Source organism: Platalea leucorodia, assembly GCF_965183815.1.
Source record: "Platalea leucorodia genome assembly, chromosome: Z".
Classification (NCBI taxonomy): Eukaryota; Metazoa; Chordata; class Aves; order Pelecaniformes; family Threskiornithidae; genus Platalea; species Platalea leucorodia.
Window position 1 is genome coordinate 93,002,594 of NC_138858.1, and position 16,544 is coordinate 93,019,137.

General features: G+C 59.4%; 1 protein-coding gene across 1 annotated transcript in view; it reads left to right on the plus strand.

The window, feature by feature from the left end:
* The first annotated feature begins 12,669 nt into the window (after window positions 1-12,669).
* The window catches only part of LOC309602148 (transforming acidic coiled-coil-containing protein 1-like), a 39,219-nt gene continuing 35,344 nt past the window's right edge, over window positions 12,670-16,544 (plus strand). Inside the window, exon 1 of the mRNA XM_082335501.1 lies at window positions 12,670-12,743. The gene's annotated coding sequence lies outside the window, so the exon portion shown is untranslated. The remainder of the gene's footprint in view (window positions 12,744-16,544) is intronic.

The window sequence follows — 16,544 nt, forward strand, 5'->3', positions numbered from 1 at the left end:
GGAGCTGCGTGCCCTGGAGTGAGATGCGCCTGGGGTGAAATGGAGGAACTGGGGGGCTGCAAGTCAGTGCTGCTGGTGCTCTGAAAGACGCCGGTGTCTGAGGCACGTGCACCTATGGACGCAATGGGTGCGTTGGGTATGGGTATCTCTGTAAGACACACAAATGTGTGTGTATGCACATGCATCTTCCAATGCAGAAGCAGCATGTGGCTTTCTCTGTGTCTTGTGCCAGCAGATGACAATCTGCTGGTTGTTTAAGATGATTCCTTAGCAGGTAGTGAAGAAAAACGCATGTGCTCATGCTGTACATAGTGCTGGGTGGCAGGAACCCCTCGGGCTGGCAGGGGCAGGGTGCTCCCCTCGCAAGTCAGGGAGCTGCAGCAAGATGTTTGCTTTGGTTTTCTGTAATTGTTGGCACCCTGACACGGTGATTAATGCTGCTGGACCACAGCTGCCGGTGGCACATATGTGTGGAGAGCACATCACTTTTTCCAGCGGCCCCTGCCTAAATACCTTCAGCCAAAGGAACTGGGACGCTTTCCAAGGCAACCAAGCTTTCTGCAGGCAGAGCACCATGCCATGCCCGGAGGCCCTGTGATGCTGGCTGCAGGGGAGTGTGGTGGGACCAGCCCCAGGACACGGCTGGAGGAGACCCAGATGAAATACCCTGTAGCCACGAACGCACCCTGAAAGGAGCAGCCCTGAGCATCCAACATGCTGCCTCTGATGTTGGCTCTGCCCAGGTAAGAGAGGAGTGGGCATGGGCTATGCAGCATCCCAAATGCCATCTGGGCACCAGCGAGCCCCCGTGGCTGCCGGCAGCATGGTCCAGCCGCTCCCTTTGGTCTTGCATTGGTTTTCCTTGCTGCAATGACTCTGGCCAGACATGGGTGACAGAGGGAGCGAGTGGGAGTGGAAAATGAGCCCGGGAGGAGCTGGGGTAGCTGGGGTGGCAGAGTGGAAGGCCTCTCCTGTGGTGGGGGACCACTCAACAAGTGGACTCTGCTTTCCTCCCAGGGACGGGGGGGGTCCTGGAAGTGGGGCCCACCATGGGGAGCAGCCAGTGGAGTGGCTTGCATCCCGCCCCTATGCCCTGGGTCCAGTGCCATGGGTCTCCCCGAGTTGGCAAGTTGCGTTGCGACCACCACTGCCCTGGGCTGCCCGCAGGCAGCTGCCGGCACTGCTCTCTATGGGGCCGTTGGTGCAACGCAGATGGAGACAAGGCCGCTTTCAGGGGAGCCCTGAGCTACATGGGGGAAGGATGCTCCTCCAAGACCTTGCAGGTTTCAGCTAAAGCGTGTTGGCATAGCAAAAGCTAGATCTTTAGAAAACAAGCAGGAATACATAAAAAGCATGTGTACATTTATACAAACATACAGATATGGGCTTGCATATATATATGCATACGTATCTGTTAAACAGAGTCCTATTATCTTTTTTGCAGTGAAGACATCTGTCTTCGCTTGGGCTGGACCGCTACCATGTTCCGTATTAACTCCTGCCCTGATTTTTGCAGCACGTCCTCTCCCACCTCCCAGCCCGGCCCTGGCTCTCACGCTGCTCTGAGTGGCTTCCTCGGGCTTTGCGAGCGCTGGGACCTGGCAATCGGCCTGTGCCCCGAGCGCGGCTTCCCAGTGACGTGCCGGGGCCGCGCTGCATCCCTGCCTGGGCAGCTCCTCCTTTGTCCTCGCATAGTGGCATGAGCTGAAACTCAGCTTTCTAACTTCGTGGATCCAGCAGTGAGCCTAACGGGGACGTTAGTGGTTCATCCTTGTCCCCCATGCACTGACTGTGCCAACTTGTGTTGAACGCGGCATCCCCTTGGCTCCACCGCGCCTCTGGCAGGAACGCCACGCAACGCTGCAGGCGTGGGGAGGAGCGGCTGGGAGCTGCCTGGCGGGAAAGGACCTGGGGGTGCTGGTCGACAGCCGCTGGACATGAGCCAGCAGGGTGCCCAGGTGGCCAAGAGGGCCAGTGGCACCCTGGCTTGTATCAGGAATGGTGTGGCCAGCAGGAGCAGGGAGGTGATGGTGCCCCTGCGCTGGGCACTGGTGAGGCCGCCCCTCGAATGCTGTGCTCAGCGCTGGGCCCCGCACCCCAAGGCGGCCATGGAGGGGCTGGAGCGTGGCCAGAGCAGGGCAGCGAGGCTGGGGCAGGGGCTGGAGCACAAGGCTGGGGAGGAGCGGCTGGGGGGGCTGGGGGGGCTCAGCCTGGAGAAGAGGAGGCTGAGGGGAGCCCTCCTCGCTCTCTGCAACGGCCTGAAAGGAGGCTGGAGCCGGGGGGGTCGGTCTCTGCTCCCCAGGAACAAGCGATGGGACGAGAGGGAACGGCCTCAAGCTGCGCCAGGGCAGGTTTGGGTTGGATATCGGGAAAAACTTCTTCCCCAAAGGGCTGTCAGGGCCTGGCCCAGGCTGCCCAGGGCAGGGGCTGAGTCCCCATCCCTGGGGGGATTTAAAAGCCGGGGAGACGTGGTGCTGAGGGACATGGTTTAGTGGTGGGCTTGGCAGTGCTGGGTTAGCGGTTGGACTTGATGGTCTTATGGGTCTTTTCCAACCTCAGCGATTCCATGACTGAGCTCTGTGCTGTCACCCAGGTGCCTCTTCCCTGGTCTGCTGGGTTTTGCTGGCTTAATCCGAAGGGGGATCCGCTGCAGGATACAGGCAGGGCCGGACCAAACCCTGCTGGAGTCTTGCCTTGGGCTTCAGCACTCTTTGGGGCAGCGGTTGCAGAACAGAGGCAAAACTGTGCAGCCAAAACACACCGTCCTGCCCTCTCCGTGGGGCTGACGTGCTGCGTTACAGATCTGCAGTTATTCCTTAATTCCAAGCTGTAACTACACAATCAAGCTCTGCAGCGCAATAATTCCAAAACCTTTCTTGATTCCTGTATTAAATAAAGTACATTTACAGAGTATATGAATTCCAGATTCAGCCCGGGACTCCAGGGACGCATATTCCTCTCCTGGAACTTGTATATCCGGCCTGAGGATGAAAACCCCCGAAGCCCCGAGCATAACAAGCATTTCTTGTATTTTTTCTGTCTCCGTCACATCGGGCATGTAGTATACGCTCGGGCTGATAAACAGCATCTGGTTAGAGTCAGGTAAGGACCTCTCTGGGGAGTAGGTTTGTGGTTAGCTGCCAACCTTTCTCTCCCTCCTTAATGTGCTTTTGCAGATGGATGAAAACTGCAGCCAGTCGAGGTTACGGTTTCGGATAGCGCTGGGGAAGGGGGAGAAGGTTGGGCTCAGCCTCTGTCCCGTCGGCGCGGCTCTGCTGCCAGGGCTGTCGCTTCACGCGAGGCGCACGCACCACCGAGCCCGCTCAGCTCCTCGCAGGGAGCTCCGCCGGCCAAGCAGCTTTGCAGAGCAGGGGCCCGGCGGGGATGTGAAGACGCCCCGAAGCCATCTCCCCTTCTGCAGCTCATGGCTTCGGTCCAGGAGGAAGGTGCCTGCCCATCCGCCCGGGATGCGGTGCAAAAGGGCTGTGCCCGAGGAGCAGAAAGGCCCTAAGCAGCTGTGGCACTCGCTGTCCTTGCCGGTGCTGGCTCCCCACGCTCCCCTCACCGGCGCTTTCGAGGAACGGAGGAGCGGTGTGCTGGTCCACTTGATCATGGTTGGAAACCTGGAAGTCCCGCTGGCCGGCATGCGCCTCGTGGGATGCTTCGGAGCCTGCTGCCAGGTTCTGGAGAACCGTCCGAATTTGTATTTCTTACAAGCCCTTTTTTGTGCAGGAGGAGGAGGAAATTATTGTATAAAAATGGAAACGCACCCCTCCTGCCAAGCTATTAATTCTGCTTCCTATGGAAACCAAGAGGTCCCTGCCTTTACTCTGTGTCTCTGCACCGAACTTCCACGTTTATTTTTATGCCCAGATTTGGCAAAGCATTTAAGCCTGAACACAGCGTTACGCATGAGCTGAAGTCCATCCCTGGGTGAGGGTGTATTCGAAACACCGTATAGCACACAGGGACACGTGCTGCAGCAAACGGCTCCCGTGCTGGGTTTGTTCCTTACTACACTGACTTTCTTTTTTTGTCCTTGCCAAGTTATCATTTGCTTTAATTAATTTCGCACAGCGAGCCTGGGAGCTGACTGGTGGTTTCAAGCCTCTAGAATAGCCAGGGAAACCAATTTAATTAGCTCAAGTGAGCCAAAGTTACTTAAGCGATTTGTAATAAGTTCCAGGCTCTCCCACACCAAAGGGGTTTCAGCCGAGGACAGAAACTTCCTGAGCCTGTTCTGCAGGGCGCAGGGACGGGGCTCTTCGTGCCGCATCCGATGAACACTTGTGCGGGGACGCGGAGCAGCCCTGGCTGGGGAATTCAGCGGGTGCCGTCATGGATTTTGCATCCCTGATGACAGGGCTGCGATTTTGGGTACAGCGGGCGTCGCTCCCCCTCTGCGACCCACGAGAGCGCTGTGCAAACACAGCAGTTTCTCGTTTGTGCACACATTGCTTTCCTCTGCTGTCTGCCCCGCGGCGAGGGAAGGGCTGGGGAGATCGTGCCTGCGCCCCTCGTGTCTCCCAACACCCGCTGTGGGCTGTCCTTCGCAGCAGCGTCAGCTTTTGGCTGCATGTATTTCTGTTGTTAAAATCTGTGATCAAAACATTGTTTTCCCTCTTTCTCTGCGTGCTGGGAATTTCGTGTGTGTGTGTGTAAATGCGTACGTGCTTCTTGCTTTTGCAGGCAGGCTGACGGCATGGCTGTCCTGGCTCCGCTGGCGTCGGGGCTGTGGGATGCTCCTGTACCCTCATCCTCTTCCCCGCCTCGGAGGTAGGAGCTGCCACGTCGCATCAGCAGCTGATCCTTTGAGCCTCGGTGCAGCGAGTGCTGCTTCAGTTCAGCCCAGCTAATTCAGCGAGGGCTTGCCAGGTAGGCTGGAGCGCCGTCCCAGATGTGCTGCGTTTGCTCTGCGACACGGCTGCGATATCCGGCGCAGGCAAAACCGCTGCGAGACCAGATGCCGTTCCTGGGCCTTCGCTTCATCTCCCCATCCCGCTCCTGGGGGAGCCGGCTGCGGGCTGCTCTTCACGTGGCAGCTGAAGGGGTGAGCCAAATCCCATCGCCGGAGCTCTGTGCTGGGGGCTGCAGAGCTCCCAAATGCCTTTTGTTAGGGCAAGTGCCCGGTTGGTTGCAGGGAAGAGCTGGGATGCGTTTCCCCAGCCTTGGCCACGGGGCTGAGACTGCAGCAGCACGGGGCAGGGCCACGATGGGGGCTGGTGGATCTCGGAGCAGTGGCGGTGGGGAGAGCTCCCAGCTGCAGGATCGGGTACCGGCATGAAGAGGATCCCGGCTGCTGGCAACAAGGCCCCCGGTGCCTCCACTCGGCTCCTCACCCGGGAGCACAGTGAGCACGGCAGCTCCTTTTCCTGGGCATGTGGTCCCGGGAGTTCACTCTCTGGTGAAGCGTCTCCAGATGTTTGGCTGCGATGGGAAAAACGGCCTGGCTCTGCCATGGTGACAAAGCTGCCCTGACCCCCAGGGCCACCCCCCCCTTGGGAAGTGGGGGTGCTTCCTCACCAGGCTGCTTTTTGGAGCTCCCTCCACGCATGCCAACTGCCTTTTCTTTGGGAAGAGGAGAGACATGGGCCAAGGACCCTCCTGGCCATGCTCAGCTTCATCTCCAGCCCTCTGCAGAGGGCTCCTGTGGGTAACTGCAGTCCTGTGGCTGCACCATGTCTTCACCCCTTCCTAAACACCAGCTTTAGGGATATATTTGGCCTCTCTGCAGAAACTGCCAATAACATGTCCAACTGCAGCGGCACGTTTGTCTCCCTGGTGCCTCTCGGGAAGGATGGAGAGGGGCCAGGCAGCACATTCAGCACCAGGCAGATGCCGGCGCTGCTCCCTGGAGCACTGCACGGCCTGGGCATGCCGGTGCAACGCGCCGGGAGAGCTGCTCCAAGCCGACACGGAGAGGCTGAAGCAGCAAGTGGTGTTTGGCAGCCGGGGCTGACCTTGCCTGGCAGCCCTGGTGCTTGCTGGGGCCGGCTGTGAGCTCCTGCTCTTTGCTTTTGCGATTGCAGTGAACCTGACTTGCCTTTCTGAAGCTGCAGAAATAGTGGCTGGGCTTGGCATGCTGAAGCCTTTCCACAGCCCTCGCACAGCATCGCCGCCGTTGGGTGCGGAACAGCCCTGCCGGTCCCCTGCACCCTCCCTGGCGAGCGCCAGGTCCCCCAGGGCCCAGCTCTGCTCACGTTCCCCGCCCGCCCACCCGAAGGCCACGCTCCTGCAAGAGGCGTCGCTTTGCAGGAAAGGCTGGAAGGGAGTGTAAATTAAGCCCATGTAAAAATCAACTTAATTATTGGGGAATAAAGATCCCATTATTCTCTCTGCCCTGAAGCAAGAAAAAGAAATTTCTCTTGTTTCCTTCCTAGATTCAAATGAGAGTGGGAGAGATTTATAGGAAAGGTGTGCCTGGCACCGGAGCAAGGGCAACAGCAGCCGGCGCGGGAGCCAGGAGGAGCCAGCGATGCAGGAGCCCGGCGGGGACCCCAGGTGGGCTGGCAGCACCCCCACACCCCCTCTTTGTGGCGATGCTGTTAATTACGTGGTGCTTTCCCCATGGAAGTGAAAGCTCCCAGCCTAAGCGAGCCCAGCCTGCGTCCCTCGGTAGCTGCCGGTGCCACCAACCCCTGGCACAGGCCTCGGGGACAGGCGCACACCTGGGGTGAAAATAACCATCCACTGGGCAAAACTGGTGCTTTGGGAAAAAAACAGCTGAAACCACATTTTTCTGGCAGCACAACAGTTGGGTCTTAAACAAGACATTTTAAATTTACACTGCGAGCCAAAAAAAGTTGTAATTTGAATATACAGCATGGCACATTCCTCAGAAATTGATCATAAAGTTCTGTTAAAACACAGGCACGGCCTGAGTAAAATAAATATTTTTGCTTCCAGAGAAGTGAAAGGTCTGGCCAGCGACTCAATTTATAATATTTTTAGCAGGTGATTCATCGAAGAGGGAAAAAAATACCCAGGGCAGCTGAATCCAGCAATGGCTCTTTGTCTCACCAGGGCTATCGCGTCCAGGCGTGCCGGTAGCTGGCCGTGGCAAAGCTCCCTGGCCGGGGCTGCTCCCCACTACTGTGGCCCCGTGCAGCTGTGGACCCTTTCCTGGGGTCTCCCCGAGCCCCCCAGGACCTGCTGCCTTCAGCAAAACTGGAGGACCTGTGGCTGCAGCCCCTCGGGAGAGCCAGGTGCTTCTGGCTGCTTTGGGGACGGGGTTGTGGCCCATGGCAAGCAGCGGGGCTGCACATCGGTCCTGCCGCGGCCGGGTGCTGCTGCACGGCATGGCCAGGGCTCCCTGGGCAGGGGGAGGCAGCGCTGGAGCCTGGCAATGGGTCCCCTCTCCCTGCCGGAGCGGGAAGCGGGGCAGGCAGGAACAGAGGTCCCTTTTGAGGCGTTGTTTGCCCAGAGCAACCTCAGGAGCTGTGGGTTTGGACAAGGTTTCTTGACCGGGTTCCATTCACTGCATTGCTGCGGTCTGGGGATGGAAAACAAACCCTTTTGCCTTTCCTACCTCCGGCTCCAACAGAAGGTTTTCTTCTTTTCCTCCCCGCAGGTACCGGCTCTCCCCAGCTTGCTGCAGAGCTCGCAGCCGCTGGGCACGTGGGTGCTTGCTGCCTGCGCACATCCTTGGTTGTGCAGTGAAGGTGAGCACGGGCATAGGAACTGGGGGAAAGTACAGGCAAAAAGGAGTTTCTCCACAGCCCTGCTGCTGTATTCTTCGTTTTATGCATATGCAGGCCAGGCCGTAAAGCCCACGGGAGGCCGTGCGCCCTGCAGGATTGGTTGCTCCAGTACTGAAGCCAGCAGCTCTGAAGCGGACGAGCGAGGTGCAGGCAAACCTACAGCCCCGTGTCCCTGGCCGGGGGGTGCTGGCCGATGCTGCGGCTGCACCCGGAGCCCTCCCTGCTCCGCTCCCTGCTGCGTGGGTGAGAATCGGGCAATGCAGCCGTGCAGAGGTACAACATGTTGGACCACGGTCCCACGGGGCACCCGAAGGGCATTTGTGGAGCTGGTGGCACTGAGTGGTGGCCAATGCCTTTGGACCTCTCCGGTGCTTGTGGCCAAATGAAGAGAGTGGTCTTTAAACTAGCTGCTTGTGATGCACGAGACACCTGCTCCCAGCTATAAAAATGGATTAGCTGCATTGCATCTGGAGCCCATCCAGGCAGCAGTGCCTTCTCCAGCATCCCATTTGGCACGCAGAACCCACCGCCTGAAAACGCAACGAAGGGGAGCGAGGGGACAAGATGCAGAGTTAAAAGGAGGGTCTGGAAGCTGTGATCCTCTCTAGGTGGAGAATCAGAGGGCTTTGAGCAGCCCCAGATGCAGCGCTGTCACCGAGGGCTGGATCCTGCCTCTCCACCCGCCCCTTGCCATGCCTTTCCATTGTTCTTTGTACTGGAGCCTGGTCCCAGCGTACTCCCAGCTGGCCGGGTTTTCAGCCTGGATACAAACTCCAGAGCAGCAGATACTAACTCATTGTATTCTGAGTGTTGGAAGGACTCCATGGTCCAACGCAAATTGAGTGGTGATATATGAAAGAGGAAGAAAGCCCTCCTCCTTAAGAGCGCATCCAGGATGCACGGTGCTGGACGTGCTGCCTCTAGCCCTGCCCCGGGGAACGTGCAGCCAAGCCCATCCCTCCGCGCTCCAGGGAGATCCGCTGGGACCCGCTCCTGCCGGTGTGATCCCGACGTCCTTGAGAGCCCGGTGGGGTGAGCAGGATCCTGCGGCCCCGCGGGCGCTCGGCCGGCTCCGTGCCAGAGCGGACAGCTGGGCGCAGCCTTGGCGGCGGCGGTCTCCTGCTCTCGCTGCTGCTGCACAACGAAGGAGCAAAGGAGCAGCTCGCTTCTCTTCAGCAGTGTTCAGAGATATCCCAAACCAAGAGTTATATGCGTTTCCTTCATTCACCTGGAAAATCTTATTCCCCTGCTAGACATCTGCCATCGTGCAGTCCTGCCTGGATCGTGAACCACACGTGGAGTTTTATTATGCTCTGAATACCAATTATTTCAGGTACTCATGCAGCAATCTCTGCCCCAAATGATGCAATAAGGGAATTGGAGCTAAGCTGAGACTGTGTTTGGGTGATTGCTATAAATCTGTTTTTATTATAAGCTTTCTGGTCAGTGTGCCACTCGATCCTCACTGCTCTGGTTTTAACCGACACGCTCTGCGATCCTTCCAGCTCATGCAAGGCCAAATGCTTGGGACCAGCTCTTGGAAAACAACTGGGAAATTCAGGGCTGCAACTGGAGGCTCATGTTTCTGACTGATTTTCAAGGCTTGGGGAAGCTTCTAGAGTTGCAATCTCATTCTGCAACCCACCGTATCAAAGGTGGGACACTGAAATGTCCTGGGTTCAGAGCAACCTGCTGAATAGCTGAGGAAGGTAGAGAGCTGCAGAAAACCAGATTCCTCTGAATGCGAACCCGGGAGGGACGCTGCAGCTTGCTGGGCAGCGTGGGCCACCCCGGCCCCATGGCAGCAGGTTTTTCTCCAGGACTCTCGCCTGGAGCTGAGCAGAAGCAGCGTCCCTGAAAAGGGCAGATAAACACAGAGCGGACGGGAAATTAATGTGGCACAAGGCTGAGCTCACTGACCGAGATGTGGCCAGGGTGACGCAACGAGGGTCAATTAAGCTGCCACCGCGCAGCCTCGCAGGGTGAATTAAGTGCCAATTTTCTGCACTGCTGAAGAGGTAAAGAATGAAAATGATAACTAACAGGAAGCTTCAGCTGAAAAGACAGAGCAAGTTGGGAGATGGGAGTTTGAGGCTGGACTCGGGCCAACGATGAGACAACCAGGCGAGTGCCGCTGCCCTCTGCCGAAGCGAGCTCCGGGGAGCTCCTGCAGCCGGGAGCGCTTCCCTGCCCCAAACCCCAGGGAGATGGTGGGGTCCGCAGGGCTGGCATGGCCTGGGGGCCGGCACGGGCTGCGGGCGGGGGCTGGCAGCTCCCAGAGCCAAGCCTGGCCGAGCACGGGTTCTGGTATAGGTAGGATGCTACGGCCATCCGAGCAAGATGGAGACCTCTACTCCTCGACCGAGGTACCCGCGCTCTGCCCTTCTGCTGGAGGGAGCAATGGGTGGCTGGGAAGGGTGCTTGGGTGTCAGAGGGTGCACACCCAGGGAGCTCCCCAGAGAAGGCAGAAGTGATGGGGGCTCCTGGGCCGTCACCCGCCACCTCGCTCTCCCCAGACGTGTCCCCTCTCCACGCGTGGCACAGCGGTGTCCCTCCCGCTCACTGCCCTCCTCCTACTTTTTGCAGGAGGTGGGGATGCAGAGAGCTGGTTTTATTCCCTCTGCACAACTGCTGCTGGTCCCGGGGTGTTCGGGAAGGTAATTCTGGCCAGGGCACAGGGCAGGGACCAGAGTCCAGCCCGGGGCTTTGGAAGGAGACTGCAGAATTTGTTTGCGGAGGGAAGTTCCCTGTCTGAACAGAGTTTTCCCCTCCCTTTGGGAAGCAACACCCCTGCCTGACGCTTTCCCAAGGCTGAAATGGCTGCGGCACAGCCCGTCGCTCATTCCCGCTCCTTGCGCTCCCTCTGCAGGAGCGGACCACCGGCCTGCGGGGCTGGGGGAGGCAGGGGCCACATCCAGCCCATGCGTTTGCAGCCAAAGTCAGGCTGGCATTTCTGGCAGGAACCCTTTGGGGTGAGGCCAGGGGGTCGTTTAATTGAATAGCCTTGAGCTAATTTCCATACGTGTGTGGTGGACTGAGTCCTGTCTGGTGTGATGCTCGGGGACCAGACTGGGCTTGGGCAAACTGGGGGCTGCGATGCTCTCAGGGCTCCGGGGAAAGGGGCGGGGGGGGGGGCTGCCCCAGAGGGGAGAGCAGGAGCTGGCTGCAGAGGAGAGGCTGCTGGATGCAGGGATGCTCGCCGGAGCAGCCGCCTCTGCACCCCGGCTGTGAAAACCCTTTGCTGGGGTGGAGCCCTGACCAAAGCCTTTGAAACCTCAAAGGAAAAAGTCTCCTCTGTTCCAAAATGCTTCCCCTGCTGTTCAGGTAACGCTGCTGGCTGTCCCACCACTGCCCCGGGTCTGGTGCGGTAGGTGATGCCGCCTCCAATTCAGCCTCTCTGGGGAGCTCAGTGTCGCCGTCTGTCCCTGTCCTTGTGTCTTGCCCTCGCATGGGGCAGCAGGGGGAAAGCAGCCACCCCGGACATCAATCCGCAGGCATGTCTGCCGCTCCCAGCCCTTCTTCCCCAGTGTCGTGGGAGCTCCCGGAGCTCAGGATGCCTGACAGCTCCCCTTCTCCTCTACCCGCAGCCCCAAGGCCGCAGCTCCCGCTCCCTCTGTACGCGAAGAGGTTCCCTCCCCGCCAGAGGCCAGGCTGCCAAATTCCAGCCAAGAACACATTTTTACGGCATGACACCAGTGGGGCCCCGGCAGGAGACGGCATGAGATCCAGACGTTCGCCCGAGAGGCTCCGGTACCGGCGTGGCAGCGGCGTCTGCCCCACCAGTTTCCTCTCCCTGCCCGTAGAAGCGCTCGCCAAATATTACAAAACATCCTCTTTCCTTTCCCCCAGGCTGCAGGGTGCACTGAGACACCCCGCCGCTGCCTGGCCCTCCCCACGCCGTCCATCCCCTTCCTTCCTCCCCGCTCCTTTTTCAGGCAGCTGCTCACGCAAGCGGCTTTCGAAGGAGCCCCAGGACAGGTAGCAAAGAGTGACGGAGCCCGGGACAAGTCTGCGGCTGGAAAGGTAGGAAGGAGAAGGGAGCTGAGGGCCGGGACGCTCACCGAGCACTTGCCTGCATCAGGCTGGAGGGAGGAGGAGAGCAGGGAGCAAGTGCTCCTCAAGCCATCCCGGGGTGCGGAGCTGGTCTCCAGCTCCCACCAGCTGCCCTGTGATGGCAGACCTTGGAAGACACCTTTGAATAGCACAACCTCCTCCCTGCTTTGAGCTCGATCTGGTGCTTTCCCAAGGCAGAGCAGGGCACCGGCGCCTGCCAGCTGTCCGGGGCCAGCGTGGGCACGCTGGGCTCCCCGCCAGAGCCTTTGCGCCGGGCTGCGATGCTATCTGCCTCCGAGGTCCGTGTTGTGGCTCTGTTTGTGTTGCTAAGGAGGAGCTGCCAGAGCGCGACGCGATGCCGTGTGCTGGCACGCAGCTCCGCTCTGCCTGCCCGGCCGGGCCAGGGGCTGCCCTCCCGCGGGACCCTCGGGAAACCGAAAGGGGAGATGCCATCGGGGATCTGAGCAAGCCGCAGGTGGAGAAGGGCTCGGGCACGGCGTCCGCCCTCCGCGGTGGTTCGCTGCTGCTCTGCCGGTGCAGGTGGGCGCGGGTTGGGGTGCCGGGGAGCCCACCGCAGAGCCCAGGTGCTCCGGGCGCTCCCCAACACCACCTCGCAGCCCAGCGGTGCCGGCTCTGGGCAGGTTTGGTAGCCAGTGGCATTTAGATGGGAGGCTCCAAGGAGGCATTTAAACACCGTCCATGTGACAGACCCGGCTCTTAGTCACAGTCCCCGGAAAAAACAGTGAACCTCTGCCCCAGGCAGCAGCGTGGGCTTGGTGTGCCTCTTTCCCAGGCACATGGAAATTTCCATGGAATTAGCGTATGGGTAATTATTACCATCTGCCTCCTTGCAGACAGCAGTCACCCCGCCGGCCGGCTCCAGCACTCCTCGGGGTGCCGGACGGGCAGGGGGTGTGGGAGCCCCACCGGAGCCGAGCTCTGCCAGTGAAGCAGCAGGACAGCCCCGGAGCCCCGGTCGCTGCCCTTCCAGTGAGTAGGACCCCACAGCTGGGGCACATCTGGCTGCTCTGCAGCCCTGCCTGATCTCTGCCTGCCTCTCTGGGCAGCGTGCCTGCTGTGCGTCTGTCCCACAGCCTCCACGGGCATTGCCAGCCCCTGCCCTCAGGGGAACGGCTTTCCGGGCAGAGTTTTGTGGCTCTGTGTGACTATTAAAGGTCTTGTGACACTTTGCGCAGCTGGGAAGCGAAGCCGTCTCACGCAGCTGTGCTCGCCTCTGGACCATCAGAGCAGGGCCGTGCCACAGCTGGGAGCTGGACTGGGGCTCCTGGGGGCCTTGACCGAGACCTGTCCCTGCTCTGAGGCCGAGGTTGTGGCTTGCAGATGGCGGCACTGACCCTCACTGTTGTCCCGAGGGGCTGGGAAAGCTTAATTAGGATTTTGCCAATGTTTGTCAGGCTGAGGGAGCTCTAGGGAAGGTGGCATGGGATGGCACTCTGCGTTTCTTGGTGTTTGGCAACCGGTTTTCTCTCCTAGGGTGCTTCGTAATCCTTGTTTAATTTTCGTGCCTTCCCCCTCCTGATTTTCCCTTGCAGCATCTGACCGGAAAGCCTGCAGTTTCCCAGAGGTCTGTACGTGTTTATTGCTTGCAGGGAGGGGCCCCTTGCCAAGGAGCGCTGGGGCTGCAGATGCAGCCGCAACAGCCGAGCTCCAGCAGGAGCCGAGCACGGAGCAGCAGCGCTGGCGCGTTACCGGCTGCGCATCGCCCGCAGCACCCGACGCAGCGGCCGTCAGCGCTGCCCAGCGTTGGTGATAGCCGGTTGCTGATGTGTGCGTGTTGCTGGAGCCTTGGCCCCCTCGCCCGGTGGTGGGAGAGAGCCGCTGATGGGGGGGGGGGGGGGGTGTTACCTTTGGGTTCACCCCTTTAGTTCAGATCCCTGCTCCGATAGGACAGACTTCTTAGGGAATTCCTGCCGCTTGGCAGAGGTCCTTGGCTCAGCGAGGCCTCAGGAAAGCCTATTTCTGAGATAAATCACTGAAGGCTGGATGCAGCATCCCAGCTTTGCAGTGTGTGCAGGTGCCGGGCAGCCCCCCCAAGCTGCTTTGGGAGGTCTGAGTTGAAGTGCATCTATAAACCAAAGCGTTTCAGCATCTGCAGGCACCCTGGGATTTTTGCCGTAGGCTGGGAAGGGCAGCATTTCTAAATGCCCCACTTGAAAATGGCTGCAGGAAATTCTTTTGAAACCAAAGGCATGGAAACAAAAGGGCCGAGCCCTCGGGAAGGCTGCCCGTGCCAAAGCCCGGCCCTCGGGCATGCCACCTCCGTACATGGGTGCCGTGCAGGGGACCACAGCGCTCGGGCACCGCACAGCCTTGCACGGCGGTCGCTCCTGCCCTGTTGGATGGGCAGGGCTGCGCGGAGGCAGGGCTTGTCCTCTGCTGCAAGGTGGAGAAGATGGGCAGCGACGCAGACACAGCACATCACGTACGTGGTGTTTGGTCTTTTAAGCACACGCAGAACATCAGAGCAGCCAAAAGACTGCTCTGAGCTCTGCATCGTGGGCCTGGGAATGCAAAAAATCATCTCATCGCCTCCTTCACCTGCCTGCCACAAGCTGAGTCAGGGCTTTGGGCTCTGGTGCCCCAGCCTGAGAGCTCCGATGCGCTCCCTCCCGGCACGGCCAGGTTCCCCCAGCAGCAGTCAGCAGGGGGAAGCAGAGGGGCCGGAGCGGGACCCCTGCTCCCCTGCGGAGCTGCCAAGCTGCAGGGGAAGCTTTTGGAGCAGACCTCTTCCCAGGCCACGCTCGGAGCCGTTTGCTGCTGGTTTTTCCTTCGCCCGTGGGGCCGTGGTGCAGTGCCGGGAGGCTGCGGGCATCCCAGGGGAGGTATCGCCAGCAGTGCAGGCAGCTGCCAGCACCTCCCGGAGGGCTCAGAAGTGCCCAGGCTGTGCGGCGGTGCACGGGTGCTGCCTGCCCGCTGCCTGCACCACTGCCAGGGATTATGCAGCCGCGTGCAGCAGGCAGGGGCCCCGCGCCGCGTCCCACATGGTTATCACCTGACTGGGCCGCGGTGACCAACTGCAGCCTCCAGCCTCTCTCCCGGCACGCCGGCGGCAGAGGTAACGCTCCCTTCTACCCATCAGATGCGTTCCGCGGGCTCCGGGGAGCTCAGGGTGGTCGGGGCCGCTGGAACGACTGCGGCCGCCGCGGGAGCCCCCGTGCCAGCGGAGGGGGGTTCCCCCCGGGACCCGCGTTGGGGTGCGTGGCTGCGGGCACGCCAGGCACTGGCACAGGCGGGCGGGCGGCCGAGCGGGTCAGGACGTTTTATTTTCAACCAAGGAAGGTTTGGTTGGTTTTGATTATTTTTTGTGCTTTGGTTGTTGTTGGTTTGGGTTTTTTTAGGAAGGTGAAAGCTTTCAAGGGTATCAACACTTTTCTTGCCAAAAAATAACACAGCCCAAGCCAGAACACCCTGACAAAAAAAAAAAAAAAGATTACTATTTGAGTTTTCAGTTTCTCATAAGTAAAAAGCCCCAAAGGGTGTCAGAAATGGATATGTTCTCTCAGGCACTTTAATGAAAATAAATCCAACCAGGATATTTCCTTAGCAGGGTCACCTCTGCGCTTTTAAACTGCTGCGTTAAATCTTTCCCCCACGAAGGGGTCTGGCTGCTGTCTGACACCGGGGCTTGCCACTCGTCTGGCTTTCCCTTCAAGGCATGATTTGGGGAGAGGCTCTTCTAAGGGGAGAGGTGGCATCGGCGCTTTATCGGGGCATCTTGGCTGAGGGTGAGTGCCCCAGATAAGGGGCTCAGACCCCATTTTCTCGTTGAACATGGGGTATGAGAGGGTGTGCTGGTGGCTGGGGTCTGGTGGGAGCCCTGTTAGGTGAAGTTCAGCCCCTGCAAGCATTTCTGGGGTGCAGCGTGAAGCACTCTGCTCTCAGGACTGAAGCAAATTTGCATCATTAAAATCTGCATAATGTCAAATTCACTGAGTGAAAGAAAGGAGGGAAAGAGAGAGAATAAGCCCAACAGAGGTGATGTGAACATGCGTGGGATGCTGGTTCCTTGACGCCAGGCTGTGCGCTGACCTGTTATTAATAACCTGGCAGCAAAGTTACATCCCAGCAGCTCTGTCCCTGCGGTGGGACCCGGCTCCGGCATCCTTGCTGCCGAAGCCACAGCCTCAGCGTTTCTCTCTGCGGAGTGGGGAGCGTAACTGGGAGGCCTGGCGAATAGGTGGTCAGATGCCACGGTGACGGGCATCTGGTGTAACCCAGCGGAGCTGTGCTGATAGCTGAGACTTCAGCCCTGAGGTCACAGCTGATTTTTGTCAGCCCAGAGCATGGGCCAGGGTGGCAGAAGCCACTGAGAGCTGAGGACAGATTATAAACGGTGTGCGGGTTGTGCACCACAAAACAACAAGTAAAGCGGTGTGTCTGTAGTGTTTAGCTTTGCATAGTAGAGAGAGGTCAATAAACTAGGAGACAACTATCGCTACGTGCGTGTGTGGCTGCTATTTTAACCTCAAAGGCAGATCCAGATTGTCATTTGTCACGGCTAATGTGAAGGGAAGAGGGTAGTGCTGAGGTTTGGTGGGTCGCTGCCCAGCAGCGCGTACCGAGAGGCTCAAGTCACGTATTCCTGGAGCAAACAAGAGGGGCCGAGGGGCCGTTTCCCAATGGTGCCGTATCAGACACCTGCCCCATGCCAGCCCCCACCTGAGGCCCCCCAGCTATGAGCTGCCCTGCTCTGCTGGCGGCATTGCTGGGCTGCGTGACGGGCAGCTGCCTGCACCCTGCCTGGGAGGGCTGGGCACGGTCCTGCCCTGC